Genomic DNA, 24,682 nt, shown 5'->3' on the forward strand with positions numbered 1-24,682 from the left:
TTAGAGAACACACTCAGGAGGACATTTCAAAGCCACATAAAGCCTGAGACTAATCACTTAACTGATAATCAGTGGTGTCTCTACTCACTGATTTTTGCCCCTAATTTTTCCATGGGGTCATGTGACTTATGAGCTCAACACTCTAAATCCACTGCACACCGGACACTTAACTTTGAAATTCCACTGGGGCAAATAAAAGGTTTCAAGGCTGTATCTTGGGAGATGTTGACTCATTTTAAGCATATCTAGGGGCTTAAAAAGGAAACTCTGGTGGCGTAGTGGTTAAGTGCTACAGCTGCTAATCAAAAAGGTCAGCAGTTCAAATCCACCAGGCCCTCCTTGGAAACTCTATGGGGCAGTTCTACTCTGTCCTATAGGGTCACTATGAGTCGCAATCGACTCGACGGCAACAGCTTTAGGGGCATAAAAAGTTTATGTCAGCATGAATAGACTAATGTGTTTTTCACCAAATCAGTTCTAGGATGTACTGCTTAATATGAGGCAGTATTCGCTTAAAATTAAAATCTGGCCTTTGAGCGTCTTCTAGAACATAGTGGACGAGACACAGACCAAACACACACAGCCCACCATATACATGCAAACTCTAATTAGTGAGGAAGAGAAAAAAATCATTTATTTTTCAGTTCTAAAGTCAAGGTGCTTTTACAAAGGGCTATTTCTAAAAAGGGAGGAGAGGAGAGCAAAGATGGAAGAAAGAAATGAAATATTGGAGAAAAAATATGCTGAGATTTCACAATGGGTCAGGAACTATGCTAGGAGTTCTCTATAAGGAAAAGTATGACTTTAGAAATCAGATTTCCAGTATACCAAAATCTACCTTTTACTGTATGTGTCACTGATCTGGGTGCGTTTCTACATATGAAAAATCAGCAAAATACTACCTATCTCTTAAGATTGTTGTAGGAATTTAAAACACATAAAGCATCTGCAAAAGGTACTTCACAGTAGCTACATGATACATTGTATCTATTTTATATTCATAATTTCATAACCAGAGTGAAAGCAACATTGTTTTGAACTATTAGGTCTTGGTATAAGTCACATGTTCTCTCCATAAAACGTCAGGAGAGAAGTCAATTCTAAGCCTTGTCTATGTTGCACTTGGGAGTCACATCACATTATCCCTTGTAATACCTCATTAATCCTAGATCCAACAATCCTGGACCTTGAAATCATGCTATGAGTCCTCTCTTGCAGATGAAGACAATTTAAATGGAGTCCTTTCAGTGGTTTTTTGTCCCTAAGCTCCTGTGTTCAGGGGACAGTATAGACCCTGCTTACATGCAGTCTGACCGAGATTGAACTCCCGCTCTGAGGCTCCTGCATGAATGCTGGTCTCCTACTTCAGAAGGATTAAAACAAGTCAGGGCTCCAAAATATATTATTTTATCAACCTTTAAAGCACTTCTCTCACCTGAAAGAAAGGCCCAAAAGGCAACCAAGCAGATGAAGAGAGACTATTTTTTGCATTTTAATATATCTTTCTTGGCTACTACTGTGTGCCTTCAATGATCAGGTTTACTCTCCACTTCAACAGAAATATAGTAAATTATTTTCTGAAGTTGAGGCATGTACTCTGATTAGTGTATAAAAAAGGTTTGCAACACAGTTTTTAAGATTTATTATACTTCCTAAAAAGTAAGAAGAAACTTCCAACATGTTTGTGATTCAGGAATATAAAAACAAATTCTGTTTTAGACCTATTTCACAATTCTGAATTCAGCAAATTATCACTCAAAAGAGCTCTTCCTCTCCAAAAAGAACCAAAAAAACCTTAGCAAAGGATATTTTACCATGAACCTCGGGTGATACACAGTCTCGTTGGGGCCACAAAGCATATCCAGGTGGCATGGTTCAGACATGCACCTTTGAAATGTACTGATCACTTCCAGAGTAGGTTAATTCCCTGAAAACTACTGTTTTAGTCATCTAGTGCTGCTATAACAGAAATACCACAGGTGGGTGGCTTTAACAAAGAGAATTTTATTCTCTCACAGTACAGTAAGCTAGAAGTCCAAATTCATGGTGCTGGCTCCAGGGGAAGGCTTTCTGTCCATGTCAGCTCTGGAGGGAGGTCCTCGTCATCAGTTCCCTTGGTCTGGGAGCATCTCAGTGCAGGAACCTCAGGTCCAAAGGATGTCCTCACTGCTTTCTTGGTGGTGGTGTGAGGTCCCCAACTCTCTGCTTATTTTCTTTCCTTTTATCTCTTAAGAGATACAGGTCACACCCCAGGGAAACTCCCTTTATATTGGATTAGGGATGTGACCTGATAAGGGTGTTACAATTCCACTCTAATCCTCTTTAACCTAAAATTACAATCACAAAATGGAGGAAACCACAGAATATTGGGAATCATGGCCTAACCAAGTTAACACACACATTTTTTGGGGGGACATAATTCAATCCATAACAATTACATTGTCCAAGAATTGTCTAGAAAAGTAACCTAAAATGTATCCTTGTGACCTCTGATAAATCAACAGATCTTCCTATGAGTTATTTCTACCTGTCTCTGGAAAAAAGCAAACAAGAAAAAGTAATTAAATGTGTTATCTCTAACTCCCAGGTTGCAAGATCTCTCCACTGTGTTTCTAGAGAATTTCATTGTCATATACATATCATATTGATTACTACTTGAAAGAATAAATTATTTTTTGAATGTATTTACCTCATGAATTTTTAGGGTGGGAACTAAATTTTATTCATCTCTGAGTATTTACTGTGTGACAATGATAGGTACTTAGCAAATATTAATTAAAGGAACATTCTCCTTTCTATTTTCTCCCTTGCTTTACTATAAGGTTGCCAGTAGCAGCTTCAAGCAATATCTTTTAAAGAAGTCTCCAGACTTTTATGACCAAGAACCTTTTCATCATTTAGTCTCTCATGGAGGCGCTATTTTGTAAGATTGTATTTGCCAAACAAACTACATTGATTGTACCTACAAATGGTAAATACTACCAGGTCTTTTTTTTCTTAATCCTAGGAAATCATATTTATGGAGAGATAACTTGTTTTCACTTTTTATTAGTCAAATACCTATGTAGCTGCCAGTCAGAGTTCCTGGTCAGCCTGAGATAACTACCGTGATGACAATGCGTTGACAAAACAGGAGGCAAAATCAAGGGAATTTGATGTCTGAGTTGGTTGTTGCATGGACTTATAGCTGATGAAATTTCAATTTCCACTAAGCTTTTAGGAATATATATACAAATATATTTTTGAGGACCAGTGTCTTAAAAGAATAATACACCATAACCAAGTAGAATTTGTTCCAAGTATATAAACTAGGGTCAATATTAATATACTTCATCACATCAACTACATGACCATCTTGGGAGATTATATAAAGGCATTTGGTATATATAATTCAGCAGCCATTCCTAGTGAAAAAAAAAAAACAAAAACATAAAAATCCATGTTTCAGAAACATTGTTAATAATACTTTTCTCAACCTTAAGCTAAAACAAAATATCATGCCATCACCACTGAGAGGAGACAGTTCTTCGGATGACCCAAACAGCTATAGTTACTCCCCGTTCCTTACCCCCGCCAACATTTTTGGACTTCAGAATAAACCACTGCACCTCTTCTTCTGAAGCCTAATAGTTTGTCAAAATAAGCAGCAGGGCTAAAAAGATACAGTTCCAGACTAACAATACCAGGTTGGCACCCCATGTCTGATTACCTCCCTTTTCAGATGATCAAACAAGAAAACTTGCATTGTACCCTGGGCAGTGAAACATGCAGTGCCTGGAACGTAATAGCTTAAGGAAGAGCCTCAGGGTCCTTTAGCCACAGTGAAAAGAGAGGAGGCACCCCGTAGAAGTTTTCCATCCTGCCCGGACAGATTTTGAGACTCGGAGGACTGCTTGTGATGGAACTTTTCCTGTTGTACACTCTCTGTTGACTGTGAGTAATTAAAACAGCTTTCACTACTGCCAACACTGTGTACATTTCTCATGTATGTAATTGATCAAGATAAATGGATATAACACCCAGGAGTGGCTGGCACCACTGAGTGGAATTCTCATCCCAGTGCTCTGACGGGTATTTGGGATCTGGAGGTAGGCTTTAAGGCAACCTGCATGTGTGATACAATCACTATTACTTATCATTGTTGTAAATGTTCTAGCAAATGCAATAAGACCAAAAAACAAGAGGTATAATTACAACTGAGGAAACAATATAATTTTCACATATTTGCAAATTTGGAAAAAGAAGTAGTTCAGTTAAAAAAAATTAGAACCAGCAGGAAACCTGAGTAAACTGGCTACTTAGGAAATACATCAAAAAACGACAAAAAAAAAAAAAAAAAAAAAAACTATTATACATCAATTGTAAGTGATTAGAAAACATATTTAAATAAAATCCTACTCACAATATCAGCATAAAGTTTAAATATGTATAAATAAATCACAAGAAACATGCACTGCATATATGAAAATAAAAAGACAGTTAAGTATATTTGATTATTTAATAAATACTTACTGAATATCTAAAATTTTTTTTTTAATTGAATATCTACCATGTGCAATGCATTGTGTTAAATTCTAGGGATAGAATGATAAACAAAATAGACCCCGTTCCTACATTCATGGAGCTTACCTTCTAGCAGGGGAATCAGGGTCAGACATTAGAAAATTAGTTTTACCATGAATTACTTAATTCGTGATGGTTCTAGATGCAACAAAGGAGCAGAAGTTGTATAGTAAAATATAGCAAAAAGACTTGCCCTAGCCTGGGTAGTCAAAGGAAGTCTTCTTGAAGGAAATCATATTTATGTGAGCTCTGAAGGTTGAGCAGGAATTGGTTAGAGTAGGAAGGAGAAAACATTTGAAGAGAAGAAACAATGTGTGTGAGGTCTTTGAGGCAGGAAGGAGTGTAGCATGATGGGGGAACTAAAGAACAGCAGTGTTTTGAACACAGCGAATAGGGTAGAATTTGGTGATAGATAAGATTAGAAAAGTAGGCAGGGGCTAGGTCACGTCAGGCTTATAGGCTTTGTTAAGAATTTTGAACTCTAAATCTAAAGATTATGAACAAACCTTGGAAGAAATTTAAGTAGGACATTTTTTCATAATGAGGAGGATGATAATCATGATACTGGCAAATTTTTACATAGTTTACCATATGCTAGGCAATGCTGTAACTATTTTACATGTGTTAACTGAATTCTTATATCTATCTACTCTTTGAGGTAGAAACTAATATTATCCTCATTTTACAGATGAGTAAATTAAAACATAGAATAACTCTAGGGATTATAATAGCTCTAACTACAATGTAAAGGAACCTTTGTGGCATAGTGGTTAAGAGCTACGGGTGATAGCCAAAAAGTTGCCGGTTCAAATTCACCAGGCACTCCTCGGAAACTCTATGGGGTGGTTCTGCTATGTCCAATAGGGTTGCTGTGAGTTGAAATCAACAATGTGAAGGAAAGACTGATGAGTGAGTAAGAGTGGATGGCAAGATTGACAGGGAGGCTACTATGCTAAAACAAGATTGATAGACATGGAGATGCAAGGAAGTGAATGGACCAGAGAAATGTGAGAAAGTAAAAATAGATAGGACTAGACATTGTTTGGATATGGCAATGAAGGAATAAGACACTCCGATTATTAGGTCTCTGACTTATAAAATTGGATGGTCCATACATTGAGATAGGGTATTCTGAAAGAGGTGAGTTTGGAGGTTCAGATTACGAGAGTAGCTCTGGACATGGAGAATTGGCCGCTTATAAGTCATCCTTAGTAAATATTGAGTAATCAATTAGGTACACAGATCTGTTGCTCAAAGGAAATGTCTGGTCTAGAGATATATACTTGCAAATAGATTGCATATAGATGAGTTTAAAGTTAACAGAACGCATGAGATCGTGCAGAGAAGGAGTGGGGAATGAGAAACAGGTTTAGGAATGAGGCTGGAGAATCTCAGTCATTCAAAGTTGTGTGCAGTAGTAACTAAGAAAGACTGACCAAAGACATACAAGTAAACCAAAAGAGACTAGTATCAAGGAAGACAGAAAAACATAGTTCATAATGGAGGGAGTGGTAATGTTAAACACTGCTGAGAGTTCAAGAGATAAAAATACTTGTAACAGGAATAATGTATTCTTAAATAATATTAAACTGACATTTTTAATTTTTCTTAAGGAATCCTGCCCCAGGGTTTTCTGTCCTGGTACTTCAGGGAAACATAATGACTTGAACGAGAAGTCCTTAAGAGAAGGAAGAATTTAGGATTTGATGTAAGAGAAGGTCCTACCAAGCAGGAAAAGGAACTGCAAAGATTCCTTCAAAGACAGAAGGAAAGAAAGGCAAAGGATCATGTGGGTATTACCTTTATCTGTCTGCTAGGTCAAAATCCCATATGATTGGAGTGAGGGTATGTGTAGAGGTGTTGGAAACAATCACGTATGTTTTGGGAGAAGTCCCAAAGCAGTGGGGCTTGTGCTCCACTAGACTTTTAGTACTCTTGAGAAAAAGTACTTCTTATCAACTCTAATGAAATACAGTTGGAGGTGAGTGTATGGAGGCAGAAGAGGAGTGAAGCTAAGATAATACCCATCATACTATAAATCCAACCTCCCACTCACAGTTTCCTGCTTCTCCATGGCTTTATGTGGCATGGGGGAGAATCAGAAGCTCCCACATGCTTCTGGTAGAACTTCAAAGGAAAGCAAATGAGAAGCATGGGTCTTCTATCTGCCATGCTGAAAAATGAGGTGACCTCCCCTCCCCTCATGCAGAAGCTTCTGGATAAATAACCTAAGCCATAATCACCTATAAGATGGGTTATGACGCTGAGAATCTCTAGGATCAGCAAGCTCTGAGGTGGAAGCAAGTGAAACACAAGGGAGCACAAATCTCCCACAATACCTAAAGCCTGGACCACAAGTTCTCCTTGTTTTTCAATTATGAAATGGATTATTCCTCCAGTATGATTATTAAATAATAGTCCAGGCTAATAATTAAATAATATAGTGTATTTACCTGAAAAAGACTGCCTTAAACTGGAGAGACTAAAATATATTTAATGAAAAGATCAAGTTTTTTTTCTTTTATCTTAAAAAAGAGGATTGTATCAGCTATTAAAAACAAAAACAAAACAAAACACTGCTTTTGTTTTTCTATGCCTAACTATGTCCACATCTATTTGATTAAATGACATGGAAGTCTTTGGAAACCTTGGCAAGACCTGTAGTGGAACTCACTGGACACAGAAACCATTTTAGTATGGTCTAAGGTGTGAGAAGGGAAGGTAAGGAAATGGAAGGAGCAAGAGAAATGTGGCTGTGAAGGTCCAAGTAAGTTAGAATGGTTACTTGGGGTTGTGGAAGAAAGGATTTATTTTGTTTTATTGGCAAATAACTGAATACATTTAGATTCTGGTGAGAGAAATTAAGAAGGGGAGAAATTGAAAATTCAGCAAAGAAAGAAAAAAATGATAGAGATTGTAGACGGGAAATACTATAGAAAAAATACAGGTGCATGATTAACTGATCTCAAGGAGAGGATGACCTTTTTAAGCATAATGCTAAAAACATCAAACAAAGTTAGAAGAAATACTTGCAGAGTTCATGGATACATACAAACTCCCTGAGGGACTGAATTGCTGGGCTGAGGGGTGTGGAGGTCACGGTCTGAGGGAACATCTAGCTCAACTGGCATAACGCAGTTTATAAAGAAAATATTCTACAGTCTACTTTGGAGAGTAGTGTCTGGGGTCTTAAGAGCTTGTGAGCAGCCATCTAAGGTAGTCCACTAGTCTCATCTGTCAGGAGCAAGGGAGAATAAAGAAAACAAATGACACAAGGGAAAGATTGGTCCAAAGGACTAATGGACCACAACTACCACAGCCTCACCAGACTGAGGCCAGCACAACTAGACGGTGCCTGGCTACCACCACTGACTGCTCTGACAAGAATCACAATACAGGGTCCTGAACAGAGCTGGAGAAAAAGGTAGACCAGAATTCTAACTCTCAAAAAAACACTAGACTTACTCTCCTGACAGAGACAGTAGAAACCCTGAGTGTATGGTCCCCGGATACCATTTTAACTCAGTAACGAAGTCACTCCTGAGGTTCACCCTTCCCAGCCAAAGATTGGACAGGCCCATAAAACAAAACGAGACTGAAAGGGGCACACCAGCCCAGGGGCAAGGACTAGAAGGCAGGAGGGGACAAAAAAGTTGGTGATTGGGAACCCAAGGTTGAGGAAGGAGAGAGTTAACATGTCATGGGGTTGGTAACCAATGTCACAAACAATATGGGTACTAATTGTTTAATAAGAAGTTTGTTCTGTAAACCTGCATTTAAAGTATAATAATAAAAAGAAAGAAAAGAAATACTTGCAGAATTGACTGCTTGTATGCATCAGATATCATCAAGTACAAAATTTAAAAGACAAAATAGAGATGTTTTAATATATAAGGTTTTAAAAATCAATGAGAAAAAATGTAAATGGGTCAGTATAAAAATGGGCAATGAGTATATATAGAAAATTCAGAAAACAAAAATGCAATCTAATAAACTTATAAAACTTTGTTCAACTTCACTAGTAATAAAATACAAATTAGAATAATAAAGAACAATTTTGCTAATTAAACTGGCAAAGATAAAAATTGACCATCTATATCTATTTTCTTCGTAGCACTTAAAACAATTTATAATTATTTTACATACTGGTCTGTTAATTTACTTAAGGTTTTTATTTCTACACTAAACAGGACATTTTAAGAATGCAGTAAAATGTCTGTCTAGTTAATTATTGTATTTTCAATTCCTCCCACATGACAGGCCCTCAGTAAACACATGTAAAATGAACGAATGAATTTTGATAAGGAAGTAAGGGAATAAAAACCATCAAACCAAACCCGTTGCCATCAAGCCGATTCTGACTCATAGTAACCCTATAGGACAGAGTAGAACTGCCCCATGCAGTTTCCAAGAAGTGCCTGGTGGATTTGAACTGCTGACCTTTTGGTTAGCAGCCATAGCTCTTATCCGCTACGACAGCAGGGTTTCCAGTAAGAGAACACGCACTTATATATTGTACTTGTGGGTGCATCAACTGGTATAAACCATCTGGAGAGCAAGAAGCTGGAAAATATCCGTTTAAGGTCAATGTTATATCCTTCAAATCAATAATTATATTTTTAGGGATTTATCAAAAATAAGTAATATCTGCATAGTTTACCCATATTCATCAAAGTTATCTATAATTGTGATTATAAATTATGAATAGTTTTAAATGTCCAATGATAAATACCCAATTAAGTAAATTATGGTATATAAATTTAATTACATATTAAAGCCAGCACTGGAATGAACAGTTTAGAACCGTTTTTATGACACAGGAAATGTTCAAACATATTGTTAAATGAGAAAATTACATTTTAAAATTATATGTATGGAACAACTTCAGTTTTATAAAAAAAAGTTTGTGGATGCATAAAATGACTGAAAAACAAACATTTTAATAGAAATTATCTCTATTTTCACTACAGGGAACTTTATTTTCTTAGTGCTTTTTTATGTCTTCCAAAATTTTGACATAGAACATGAAAAAAAAAATTTTAATAGCTTAGGGATACCTTCTAGGACCCTCTAGAGCTTGGAAAACATAAATTCCTTCCTATCATATTTGGAGGAAAGAAAACTGATGGCCTCATGTTTGAAAACCACAAATTATTGCTAATTACTCTGATTTCAATCTTAATCTTTTAAAACATATGCATAGAGCTTTCTTGTATTTACAGTGCTATATATATATGTCTATTCTATTTTTACAAATATTCTGTTTTTAGAATCATCTTTTAATAGTTACTTACGTCTAACAGCATATTTACACCAAGCTTAAAAGAGACTTTAAAAGAGACTACAACCTTCATCTAAAGGACTTATGACAGATATAAAATTTTAATGACTTCATATTAATTATAAAATTTAACTGTAATCCTGACATAGAATTCTGTTTTTATTTTTATGACTCCTGTGGCCTTTATTACTTAATAGAGCAATTCTAGTTTTGTAACTAATTTGTGCTATTTGCATTAGAATAAAGTATATTTTTACAAGGTTTCCCTTTTTAGAAGATAAAAAGGAGAAATAAATCACTTTTCTTGCTGTTTCTTAGTCTTTTTTAGAACAAGTGCTTCAATGCATTTTATTAATGGGTACCTTTTAATGCGTATTACTAGCTTGTCATTGATAATGTTTTCAAGTGACAGCATCATTCTTCGGTTGGGGTTGGAAATTTTGTTTAGAGAATGTTACTTTCTCATTAAAATGCATGCCAGTTTGCATTTCTCTGCTGCCCCTTTAATCCTGACATCTTCTTCCATAAAATCTACAACTCTTTCCATTTTGTCTAATGACCATGGAGAAAGACAAGGCTAGTCCAAATCAGCCTCTCATTCTTCACCTAGATCTAACTGTAACAGTGATGACAAGATCTGAGAGCAGGTCTGGAAGGCAATGGAGCCAACTCAGAATGTGCATATTGTGCACATAATAGGGTGCAGGGCCTTTTATTTAGAGAATTATTGAAGGTGCCATAATGATCCAGTCTGAGCACCTAGCAATACATGACACAAATAAAGACAGAGGCAAATGTTTCTTAAGTTCATGGATGATTATGGGTAGCTGAAAAGCAGTGAATTGTTCTTGGGGAGTAAGAATGAGCCGAATGGCAAAAGTATAGGGTTGGAAAGCTGGATAGGTAGGGGGAGGGCATGATATCATGTTAGACTATTAGGTAGGACTCAAATCAAAGAGGGTCTTGTGCTATGGACATACTTAAGAATCCATTTAGGGAGCTATATTCCATGTCTGCTTATTATAAACCGTTTATTGTGCTAAATAATGTCTACGCCTACTTCACTGGAACATTTGTTTCATTACCACATTCTAGTGATTTATAAGTGGTAAGACATTTTTACATTATTGATTTCTTATACAACCCTACAATTACCATCAATCTATAGATTTATTATCATTTGCAGATTTTCAAAATAGCTCTTTAAAATTGAGGGGCTTAGTTGTCATGAAAACAGTTCTTCCTGCTAGAGATGTAGATAATATATGTATGGCTGGTTAAGTCTAACTGCTCATATTTTCTTCTTTTCTATTAAGATTTTCCCAGTTTTGTCAGTCCGTACTGGAATTGACTCTAATTATACAAGATTTGTCCCACCTTAGCTGCACCATGATACAAAAGTTTTAGTCTTTGGCTAATTGGATCAGTCAAGCATTTAGACGGTATTGACTAAGGAGCCCTGGTGGTGCAGTGGTGAAGTGCTCGGCTGCTAACCCAAAAGTCGGTTTGAACCCACCAGCTGCTCTGGGAGAGGAAGATGTGGCAGTCTGCATTCCCAAGGATTTCAGCCTTGGAAACCTTATGGGGCAGTTCTACTCTGTCTTATAGTGTTGTCGGAATCTGCTCAATAGCAGCGGGTTTGGTTTTGCTCTGGTTTATACACTTGATTGATACAATGACTGAAGCTGTGCAGCTACTTAAACCAAGACCCTTAAGAGGGAAAAACACAAGAGGCAGCCGTTCAGGCTGAACAAACATGTGTGGGTTTTAAAAGTACTTCTGACTTCAGAGTTCAACATAAAATTTATATAATAGATCACCTTTTTTGGCATGTTCTACTAGCAATTCCTAAGATGTCAATTAGTGTTCTTAAAAGCAGTCTTTTCATTTTAGCTTAATGACCATGAACCCAAAGAAAGTCATTCAATCTGCTGACAGATAAAAATTAAGTGAAACCATATACCAACCAGATCAGAGGAAAAGTGTTTCAGTGACCTGAACAGGCTTTCTTTAACAATTTCCTCCTGCCCTCCAGGATGAGTGAAGAGAAAGCATTTAGATGTAAGATAAAAGATCCAGTCCATCAAGCCTAAAATACAATATTTACAACTGAAAAGGATTAAGAGGTTATCTAACTGAACTTCTGTGTATTTACAGGTGAGAAGACATAGGTCCAGTGAGTGAAATGGTTTCCCTAAGGCCCTTTAGGCAGGGCATTTTAATAGGATGGCAGCAGGAAGAAGGTATGGCACTGAGGAGGTCATTTGTTGCGAGGCCTTAGCTTGTGTCCTCAGTTTTCTAGGATAGTCCGAATTTCAGTTGTGTACTATTACTGTCCACATAAACTGTCCAAACATCCCCCAAATTTCAACACCCAAGCTACATGTCTTAATACTTCTCAAGCCTGAAAACTGCACACAAATTCAGTGTCAAGTGATATATTCCAAAGATATATTGCATGATGAGAGATGGCCTACTGTCTTGATTCAGAACAACCATGGCAAGTAGACTGACATATGGTAGGTTAAGGAGGTTATACATGCTATTTCTTAGAGAGTAAAATATGCACCTATATTTTTATTTACCCTGTGGATAGTTATAGCTTTTTTACATTCTGCTAGAGAACAATTGAGGGGATGATCCTAACTTTAGCCTTATAAGGTTAATAATGAATAAGATCTACACTTTGCTGATCATAGAGTCTTGATTAATATGAGTTTTATGTATTTTTCCCACTCCCTAAAAGAAATTTCTTAAAAGCAAGTGAGCTGTGATTCCTCAAAACAAACAAACAAAAACTCTGTTTCCAGAAACTTAGTCTGACTCCATTTTCAAGCTTAGAATTTTCTTCTTCAAATAGCACATTATGAGTATGTTCCATGACAAAATAACAGGCCTCTATTTTTTTTTTTATTGACCTACCGAATCTCAAGGAGGTGCAGTATGAATCTGAAATTGCCTAGTAAATTCAAGTAAAAAAAGAAAAAAAAAGATATTTAATAAAATGTTTCAAAAGAAGTTAACTTATTACATTCTTAAAAATGCTCAGTTACTAAAGCCAAACAATCATACCACCACCACTTCGCTAATCTCCATTAGTTTCCTGCAGAAAAAAATTGCTCTTCCCCAAAATGGGGAAAAAAAAAAAAAAACAACCACCCAAACAAAAACAAAATCTACAGGGTTAAATGCATAAAATTAATACTTATAAACTTAGAAGTGAATGGCCCCAAGCGATTCTCCCCTCCCACTTGCCTTTAGAGAAGCTTCTGATATTACAAGTAGAACTACCTGTTCTGAGAAACAAACCCACAAAAGCATAGAAAAACTAGAGGGGAGGTCATTAGTCAGAAAACAAACAAGTTGGAGAACACAAGATCAAGATGGTGCCATCCTAGTATCAAAATGAGAAAAGCCAACACATACATACACTCTCTAAGTACAGACAAGTATACACACAGCACTACACATGTCACTGGTTGTTATGGACAGAGCCTGGGATGTCTACTTTGTCCTAGGCTAGAAAGTCTTCATGGAGAGCATAAGTGGTAAAGCTGGTTTGAAAGGGGAAGGGGATGAAATTCCTGTATAAGAAGAAGGCAATTTAGGAAATATGGAAATATTGAGGAAAGAAGGAAGAGTGTCCAAAGCAGAGAAGCAGGGAAAAAAGAGGTGGGTGTAGAGGGAGATGAGTCAGTTTAGATTATTCAAGCCTATGACAAAATTCTAAAAATAAATCTGTCATAGCATTCTCCAGAGCAGATCTGTGCTGAGTAGATTTGTGTACATATGTCACATACACAACACACATACATATATACTAAAACTTCAGTGTGTGTATATATATAAAACACACAAATAACAGTGTCTTCTCTGAGCACTGAGGCACTGATGTTTTGGTATCCTCTTCTCTTGGATCCCATAGAATTTCACGAATTCAGCTATTATGTGCCAAGTGCCCACTCTCAGTCAGGTACCAGGGTACTAGGATTACAATGATGAACCAAATCAACAGGTAGCAATGCAGGTGTGAAGTGGGAGAGATGTGGGAGATGCAGATGGAGAGGTAGCCCAGGCTAGACCACACTGGGCCTTATACAGGAATGCAGGGAGAACAATTCAAGCTGAAAGGTAGGAAATCAAGAAACAAAGGGACAGGAAACAGCAGATAATGCCTCTGTCTTCTATATCAGATTACCTCTTTATTAAGCTGTCTCATGTGGACCTTTCCAATCTTTTTTGCATCCTGGCTGCTTATGTATGTTTAAAGCAGGACATGAACAGTTCTGTCCCTGCTTTATGTTTGGTCAAGACTGTTAGTTAAATGGCTGAAGGCAAATTCTAAGTTTTTGAAAAATGTTAGCTTTCACACCAGATTATTGATATGGGCAAAACAGATTCACCAAGGTGATATCAGGATTTCTGATGCTTAATGGAGGAGCTCTGGTGGCACAGTGGTTAAGTGCTTGGTTGCTAACTGAAAGGCTGGCAGGTGGAACCCACCAGCTGCTCCTCGGGAGGAAGATGTGGCAGTCTGCTTCCGTAAAGATTTATGGTCTTTGAAATCCTGTGTGGCAGTTCTACTCTGTCTTATAGGGTCATTATGGGTAGGAATCAACTCTGCAGCAGTGGGTTTGGTTGGATGGTTAATGACTTTGAGCTCGTGTTTCCAGAATCCTGGCATGAGGTAAAATGGTGATGAAGAATTGTTTAGAAAAGAACACAGGGAACATGATAAAACATTATTTTCCTCCCTACTGTGTTCTTCTCACCTTCCCAGTTGGCAACGATTCCTGAACACACACACACTGCTTATAAAACTGAGTGCCAAAATAATGACACATAAAAACATAGAAAGAATTTCCATCACTCAATACTTACAAAAAGGTTTTTTCTTTTAAAGGAACCCATTCAATTATTGAGAGCCTACTGTGTTATAAACCACTGTGTGAAGCACTATGTATTCACTGATGAGCAAAACAGGAATGGGCTCTCACTTCACAGAGTTTATGTGTATGTATGTATATATATATATATATATATATACACACACATACATACATATTTATTTTTTAATAAATAAAGAAATTCACAAGTCTAAAGTCTTCAAGAGTACAGAGTGAACATTCCAATGCAAAGAGGAGGGAATATATTCTGTTCCTATACTTGATGTTTTCAGCTCTGTCGACATAGCTGAAGCCACATGGTTTGCTAGAGTAGGGATAATAAACTGGTGGAACTATCATCTCACAACAGCCAGTCTGGGCTACAAGAGGCTGTACCGTCTAAGTATTTATAATATATGTATTTTTAATTTCGAACATGCTATTTTAGACTGGGATTGGGTCTAAAATAAACTGGAAATAATTCATTTTAATTTAAAAATACCTTAAACCAAAAACCAAACTCACTGCCGTCGAGTCAATTCCAACTCATAGCGACCATATAGGACAGAGTAGAAATGCCCCATAGAATTTCCAAGGAGCGCCTGGTGGAGACTAACTGCCGACCTCTTGGTTAGCAACCTCAGCACTTAACCGCTGCACCACCAGGGTTTCCAAAAATACCTTCCTATGAGAAAATTACTACAATAAAATTTATTATTTTATATTTGATTGTCCAAAAAAGGGCATGGTTTATTATTATATTTCATAATCAGAAATTTCCTATCAGAGGAAAGAAAGCTAGGAGCTCTGTAGATCTGGTTGTCTACTTTTTGTTCTAACACCAGGCAGCTGTGTTGAAACTGGGTAAGTCCCTGCACCTGATATTCCATTTTCTGCATCTGTCAAAATCCATTAAGATCATAATGCTGAATTAGCTGTCAATTTTTTCTAGCTCCAATATTTTAAGATTTGGTGCTGTGCTTTACCTAGTTCAGGGGAACAACCATTTACTTTTTTCCTTCATATACTTCCCACTATGTGCAAGAGCTCTGCTAAATGCTGGGAGCTCAGCAATGAAGGATATTGTCCTCAAGCACTCCAACTTTAACAGAGGGATGGAATGGGGTTACTAAGAAACAGGCTATCAAAATATAGTAGGATATGTACCTGGGTACTATGATAGCATCTAGAAAGAGTTCCTAGCCCAACCAAGGAAGTAGGCAGAAAGAGAATGCCCAAGGAGGTGATGCTAAGGGTAATCTTGAATGACTGAATACAAGAATGAATGAAGGAAGAGACTCTTTTAGCAATCGGAGTTTCACAGCAATCATACAATTTACTTCCTTGTACTGTTCTCTGCAATTTCTCAGAAAAAAAAAAAAAAAAAGAGGTAAATTCAATATGGATTGAGAAAAGCTACTTCTCAAAACCTAGGAAGTTGTGGGGACTCAGAGGTTCACCAGTGGTCAGAACCTCATTTCAGGCCTTGACAATGCTCAGAACCATATTCATATTCAAAGATTAGCTTTTTATCTTCTGAACACCATCAGGGCACATACACAGTACCTTTTGGCCTAATTAGTCCCAATCGATTGCCAGTGAATCAGGTCTGGTTCCCAGCACCAAACATTTGAAGGTGTCACCTGATGAGATAAAAGCAGAATTCTATCACGTGTAGTCTTCTTATCTCAAAGAACCTCCTTTGTTAGCTATGTATGTGTTTAAAGTTACTTAGTTAATCTGAGATTGGGACTGTTTTTAAGTCCATATCACTGAAATCTTTGTGGAATGTCCTAGATGCTTCTGATATTGCCAAGGTCAACACCTGCTATTTTATTCTCTTTTTTGATAGTGTCCAAAGTCTTGCAAGCAGAGACAATTTCAGGGGTAGGTATCACCACATCTGCTCAAGCTAGTCAAGGGGTGAAAGACAATGATTATTTTGAATAATATTTCCTACTACAGTGGAAACCATAAAATGGCTTTTACTTGTTTGGAGGACTAAGGTCAATATAAAACTGCTCTACTTTTCTCTGTAGCATTTTGCACTAACATACTATTCACTTTACCTATTCATTTAGTTTATGTATTTCTACCACTAGAATGCAAGCTCTTCAAGGGTAAGAGTTTGTATTTGTTTTGTTTACCGTTATATACTCTGTTCCCAAAACAGCACAGCACATAATAGGTGCTCAATAAATATTTATTTGACTGATTGAGTGACTGTATGAATGAATGGATATTGCTTAGCCAGAAAAGACTCGACATCTAATACCATCCTTGGATGGATTCTGGTAATGTGGAAAATTTACACCAATGAATGGCTCCACAACTGTGGCAGAAAAGGCCAACCAGGACATTCTTTTTAAATTTTTTTTTTCTTTTTAATCAAATACATGTATACTTCCCCCCCCCTCCCCGCCCAGGACAATTGGGATTGTTGATATTATTTTGAACCTTACTATAAAGAAAATTTTTTTTTTTTTTTTTATGGGATGCAAACTCACAAATTCTGGGAAGGGAGAGTAAATCTTCCTGACAGAGGACTCTCAAATGGCTGATTAAAAAAAAAAAAACAAACCCGTTGCCATTGAATTCTGACTCGTAGCGACCCTATAGGACAGAGTAGAACTGCCCTATAGAGTTTACAAAGAGTGCCTGGTAGATTTGAACTGATTAGTACCTGTAGTTCTTAACCACTGTGCCACCAGGGTTTCCCAAATGGCTGATAGGAGGGAAAAAGCACCCAAGAGTTAAGGGGTGTGTCAGGAAGATTCCTAGAAGACATACTATCTAAATTCACATATGAAATTTGAGCAGTAGTTACTCAGACAAAGGAAGAGCATTCACAAATAAAGGGAAGTGAGAAAAGGAGAACCCTGTGAGTCTGGGAAATTCCAAGTCATGCCATGTGACCAGAGCACGGACACAAGAAGGAATGGTAAAGGATAATGCTAAAGGTGTAAATAAGAGCTAAAACATGTAAGGCCTTCGGTGCTGAGCCGAAAAATTTAGATTTTACTCGAAAGTCAATAAGGAGTAACAAGAAATATAGTCATAATTTACCCAAAGAAAGATCACACTGGCTAAGTGTAGGCAGTGCACTGGAGAGGAGGCTGTGGAGCAGAGTTCAGATTGAAGGATAAAGACTACTCAGGAGGCTGCTACAATCCCAGTGTGAGATGATGGTGACCTAAAGTAAGTAGTACATATATGTATGAAGAGAAATAAATGGATTCAAGAGGGGCTAAAGTGGTGGAGGAAACCCTGATAGCATAGTGGCTAAGCAATACAGCCGCTAACCAAAAGGTTGGCAGTGCGAATCCACCAGGCTCTCCTTAGAAACCCGATGGGACAGTTCTACTCTGCCCTATAGGGTCGCTATGAGTTGAAATCGACTCAACAACAAAGGGTTTTTTTTTTTTTTTAAAGAGGTAGAAAGGAGCCCTGGTAGCACAGTGGTTAAAGTGCTTAACTACTAACTAAAAGGTTGGTGGTTTGAACCCACCAGCCACTCTGCAAGAGGAAGATGTGTCAGTCTGCTTCCATAAAAATTACAGCCTTAAAAATCCTGTGGGACAGTTCTACTCTGTCCTACAGCACAGCTATGAGTCAGAATTGACTCCACAGCATCGAGGTAAAGAGTAGAATTGATAGAAGTCGGGAACTGGCTAGATTGGCTGGAACTGAGATTTTCAGCCAATGTATGGTAGGAAATTCTAGGTCAGGAACTTTGCCATTGGCTAAAAGTTAATTTGAGCTTGAGGTCAAGGTTAGGTCTCTGAAGATCTCTACTCTACATGGTGTGGGAAGTGGGTAATAACACTTGTTAAAACTCAGTTGTCTTTCACTCAAGCCCAGTAAAAAAGTAGGCTCAACATTGTTGGGAGCTGAAAGGTCCATTACACTCACTGTATTCTTCCAAAGCAGGAGGTAGAAATATTTCACTGCATTTTTCTTTCGGAATTTCTACTAAGGGTTCTAGTCTGCCCAAGGGAACCTCATGCCAACAGCGCAACTGAAGGCAGGAGGCACTGCAGGAATACCATCGATACAAAGTATTCCACAGATTTGTTCAAAGCAGCCTGTGGTTCCAGGGCATGCGAGGAGGAGTTCGTGATGAGAATCACAGATTTTCCTGCGCAGAGTGTTTTTGGCTTCCCATATGTAGGCTGTGGCAACTCACCAGATGCCTTGAAGAGATTCTGTGGTGGCTTGGAGCCTGGCAATTCAGTGGTGCCTTATAAATGTTCAGAAGGCTCGACTTTCTGCTGAGGTTTTGAAACTATGCAGCTTTGACATGCTTCATATGAAACCATCTAGTATGGTTATTCGATCTCCTTTTCTGGACTTTTGAAGAACTTACCACCACACTTCTACCATTAAAAAAAAAAAAAAAGTTGCATGTATTTACAATGAGGCCGAATTTTCTGTGAATGAAGTTTAAGCAATGCTGGAGGGTATAATTTTGGGGCGACACAACCAAATTGTGTGTGCATGATCCTGTGTGTGTTTGTGTGCTTAAATTGCTGCCTGCACATCTTGTATTCATTATTACAGTAGATATTTTATAGCTCAACCAAATTTGGAAAGCGCCAATTTGTTCTCAAGGTTATTACCAACAGATGTTTCATTATTTTGATCACACAAGACAAGCCAGTTAAAAGACCTGCTGTATTATGGGACACCCAATGTAAAATCATCTGAAAGAATGAAAGAATGTTTCCACCATATGGTTAAGTCTGCATGTGGCTATAAATTGTGCATTATGGACATGAACTGAATCAATGTTCAGTTTCTTTTCTCAGGATTCTAGGAATGATCCATAGCTTTCTAAGACTAATTCATTAATTCGGCAACCCTGAAATTTAAAAGGAAACTCTGATTTGACGGTCAGTGCCTCGCTCATGTAATAATGTCTTTACTCTTCCTACTCCACTGAGCACAAACACAAGCTCTTTCTCAAATTGAGAGACATTCCTTTGGAAACCAGAGGCAAGAATCCCCACATCAGCTATTCCAATGCCAAGCTTTCCAAATGAAAAAAATCACAGTGCTATGGGAAATAACGCAAAGCAGCCTGACAACGAATGGAAAGAGAGACACTAAAACTTCGTGTAATTTTTGTATTTGAACTTGTCTTGGTTTGTATCTGTGCTCTACTATTTACTAGTTGTGCAACTTTGGACAAGCCAATTACTCTCTCAACACCTCAGTTTGTAAGACAGATATGATAATAATTACCTTAGCGATTTTTTGAAAAGAAGATTAAATAACGTAATATAATGAATGAATTTTAGCCACAGACTTTAGACTTCCAGAATATTTTTCTGTGTATTTAAAAAGAAATCTTTTTCTTGTTCAGAAGAACAGCCAAGTCTGAGTGATGCAAAGATTGCCCAAGCAGACCAATGTGCTAGCTTTTCAATGGCATCTAAAATTTTGTCAAAGGGTTTGGTCAGTTCACCTAAATGCATCCTTGTAGGAGCTGCCAAAAATGATAGACTGTACTGAAAAGTGTTGTAATTCCTGTCAAAAATGCCCATAATGAAGACAGCCTATCCCTAAAGTAACATGCTTAAAAAGAAGACAGTTAAATAACACTGACATGAGCTTAATTTTAAAGTTTTTTTTTTTTAAATAAATATACCTCACAAAATATTTTGTCAGTTGTATATTTTATCACTGAAGGCAGGCATGGGGATACATACCGCAAACTAAGAAACATTCACTTTAACGACAGGCCAATGTAAAGTCTGGGTTTTCCTCTTAAACTACAGTAAAATAAGAATTTTTTAATTTTTATTTTCTTCTCCTCTTTAGACTTAAGTTGTGCAATAGTTATGTAGAACAAGAAGATGACAAGCCTGGTCAACACTATATGATAGATCCCCCTGAAGTAACAGACTCTCATTCACACATCTGTTTCCACTACTAGCCCGTAAAGTCTGTGAGGGCAGAGACTCTGTCTTATTCACCACCTAGTCACAGCCTCTGGTACAGCACCCATCACAGAGGAAGTGATCAGCGAATACTTGCTGAGCGAACAAACCATGAATTCCAGGCACCACAGTGGGCGTTCAATGCATATCTGTAGAATGAATGAAAATTTTAGGAGGGAAAATGATAATCAGGAGCATTGCCAGAGGAAGGAAACCATATGGAGAATAATTAAAGGAATGGGGTGGGAGGAGCGGTGATTCTTCTGCAGAAGAGAAGACTTGAGAATGGAATGAATGTTGATTTCTCTTTCAAATAATTCAAGGCCTATCTCATGAAGGCCAACTAGACTGGCAGTAATAATTACTAACTCTTATCTGGTAATCTATTCCAAAAAATCAGTCAAAGATAACCCCGTGGATCACAATAGTCTGATCCACAATTGATCAAGGGGATGGTTCAGGACTGGGCAGCATTTTGTTCTATTGGACATGAGACCACCATGAGTTGCAGGCCAACTTGACAGCAACTAACAACATATTATGTCAGGTACCATTTTAAGTACTTTATTTTGTATTTATGAAATTAATTAGTCTTCACAAGAACCCTATGAGGTAGACATTATTATTATCTCCATCATACAGGCAAGCATACTGAGGCACAGGGTTAAGTGATTTGCTCACATTCACAAAGCTGATAAGTGTAAAAGCCATAATTTGATCTCAGGATAAACGTATACAGAGTCCACACTCAAAATAATTTGTGATATTGGTAAAAGTAGTTTGGTAGAAAGTACTAGAACAGACTCCAAATCAATGTAAGGAAAACCCTTCCAACTGTAGCATTAAAAAATTATAGTGTTAAAGGATACCCTCATATAGGAAGTACAGGGTAAACACTTGGCATATAGAACGTTTATGACAGTTGTTTTCAGAAAAGGAAGTTTAAAGGATTCGGGGTAATTTAAAGATCTAATTTGTTATTAATTTGTTATAGGAGGAAGTTTTTTTCTGATTTCAGCTTAGTTTGAATGAGAAATCAATGAAAGCATTTTGATATTTTCAGTTAATGATACCTGAGTAGGGTGACTCTTTGAATTTGTTTGGTATTAAAAAAAAAAAAAAAAGAAGAAGCAGATTTTAGGCTGGCCTTTGCTATGAGTTTACTGAATGACCTTGGGGAACTCATGAAACATTTTGTGAGCCTTCGTTTCCTTATTTGTAAAATGAGGAGACTCATGTTTTCTGGTTTTTTTTTTTTTTTTTTTATTTCACAAGGTAATGTGGAAGAGGAAATAAAATGTCTGAAAAATACTTAGAAAATAAAATAGTATTAATATGAGATGTAGCATATTGCATGCATCGTATCAACCAAAATGAAACAGTATGCTACACGCATAGCAGAACTAACAACCTGACAAATTTTAAGCTTCAGAAAATATTGATATATTTTTATGAGGAAAAATTTATGAAACACAATTGGAATGCTGTTTTAACTTGATTCTTTCTCTTGAGTCAGAAAAATGCTAAAAATACAAGATGTGACATAATTTTGTTGCCGTTGCTGGCTTTCTCCCTGGCATTAGGCCAACATTACTGAGCTTTGAGTAAAGTTCAAGCAGATGGGAGGGGAAGGGATGATTTCTTTCCCATAAATTAAGAAATTAATCCTAAATAGAAATTATCTTTGTGCACCTTCTCTGTCTTTTTCTTAAAGCTGCTTTCCAATGCTAATCTATTTTGCCGGTTACCTTAGTGTTTCCTTTTGATAAATATAATTAAGCCTTGAAGGAAATCTGAATATCATGGCTGGCCAAAAAATATTTTACTCCAAAAAGTCTTCCATGTTTTCCATGCTTGCTTGTGGCATTACATAATGATTGAAGACAGATCAACCAGTTCTACCATCTACCAGTTTTTTAACTATGAACATGTCCTAACTTCTTTGAACCACAGCTTACTCATCAATAAATGGACATTATAAAACTTATTTTTAAGATATAAGATAACTACTGTGTATACATGAATGAAAATGTATTCGCATATATGTATGTGTGCAAATATACATAAAACCAAAAAAAACCAAACCCACTGCCTTTGAGTCGATTCCGACTTAAAGCAACCCTGTAGGACAGAGTATTATTGTACTTCAGGTGCAAGTTTACAGAACAAACTAGCTTCTCATGAAACAATCAGTACACCAATGTTCTGAGACATTGGTTGTCAAAAAAAAAAAATTGGTTGTCAACACTATGGCATGTCAACATTCTCCCCTTCTCAACCTTGGTTTCCTTATTACCAGCTTTCCTGTCCCTTCTTGACTTCTCATCGTTGCCCCTGGGCTGGTGTGCCCATTTAGTCTGGTTTTGTTTTATGGGCCTGTCTCATCTTTGCCTGAAAGGTGAACCTCAGAAGTAACTTCATACTGAGCCAAAAGTGTGTCCAGGGGCCATACTCCCAGGGTTCCTATAGCCTCTGTCAGACTAGTAAGTCTGGTCTCTCTTTTTTTTTTGGTGAGTTAGAATTTTGTTCTACATTCTCTCCAGCTCTGTCCAGGACCCCCTATTGTGATGCCTGTCAGAGAGGTCAGTGGTGGTAGGTGTGTACCATCTAGTTGTGTTGGACTCAGTCTGGTGGAGGCTGTAGTTCTTGCAGTCCACCAGTCATCTGGGCTAATCTTTCCCTTGTGTCTTTAGTTTTCTTCATTCTTCCTCACTCCAGATGTGGTGAGGTCAGTGGAGTATGTCCTAGATGGCTGCTCACAAGCTTTTAAGATGCCAGAAGCTACTCACCAATGTAGAACGTTTTCTTTATAAACTATGTTATGCCAATTGAGCTAAATGTTCCCAGAGAACACAGTCCCCACAGCCCTCAGTCCAGTAATTCAGTCCCTGAGGGAGTTTGGATGCCAAGGATATAAATCTTTATAGAAGCAGATTACCACATCTTTCTCCCACAGCCAAGTGTTTTAACCACTATGCCACCAGGGCTCCTGGATATACTGTAGGAGGAAAAATAATTCTTACCCTATATATCTTGTCACAAGACTAAACAGGACTCTTATAGTGATTAAAAACAGGCAGATGTAAAATGCCAAATGAAAAGTATTGAATCGAGAAACATTTTAGCCTAAACTTTAGAGACATGAAATTTTAGTTTCCAAATTTTCCTGCTGTGCCACTAAAATGAAAGCGGACAGGAGCCAAGTTAGTCTACATTCTATTAGTGGCTGCAGGAGTTCTCTCAAAGGAATTATTTAAATGCTGAGTGCCTGTTATGAGTCAGAATCGACTCGAAGGCAACGGGCTTTTTTGGTAGAGTACGTGTGGAGTAGTGATAAACCTACTTAGTGTCATCAGTTTTATTGAGGATATTAAGACATAAACTTTGTTAAGAGGTTCTTTTTCACTAGAATGTGAGATCCTTTAGAGTAGGGGTTAAACTTTGGAGAGGAAATGTATCAGTGTGGAAAGAGAACACCCATTATTCAGCAAATCACTTCATCTCTGGGAACTTTCATTTCCTAATCACAATTTAGTGATCCTAAAAAAACGACTATACCAAATCCATGCTATCATTGCAGGGCTAGTATACCTGACCTTTGAGTTGGTCATTTGTGTTGTTCCTCAATTATTTCTGTCCCTCTACCTTCAAAACTCAAAGTAGGACTGTGACTTGCTTTGGACCATGAAATGTGAGTAAAATGGGTGTCATTTCCAGGTCTAAATTTAAATCCACTTTATAAATCACAAATGTAGAAACATTAAGGTTGAGTCTTGGTTTGACTTTCCTTGAATGACTGTGATAGAAGCAAGATTTAAATCTCTGATCTAGAAATTACTGAGATTTTGAGTCGCCTACTCTGATTTACACAATTGCTTTAGAAAATTTTAATTTCAACATTGAACATCTACCATGTGACAAGTGCTGGGGATATAAGGCAAATAAAGTACGGTCCTCATCTTTTAGCAGTTCATATATAAGTGGTAGGGACAACATCAACATAGATTAGA

The sequence above is a fragment of the Loxodonta africana genome, chromosome 7 (genome assembly GCF_030014295.1).
Source record: "Loxodonta africana isolate mLoxAfr1 chromosome 7, mLoxAfr1.hap2, whole genome shotgun sequence".
In the NCBI taxonomy this organism is placed as follows: Eukaryota; Metazoa; Chordata; class Mammalia; order Proboscidea; family Elephantidae; genus Loxodonta; species Loxodonta africana.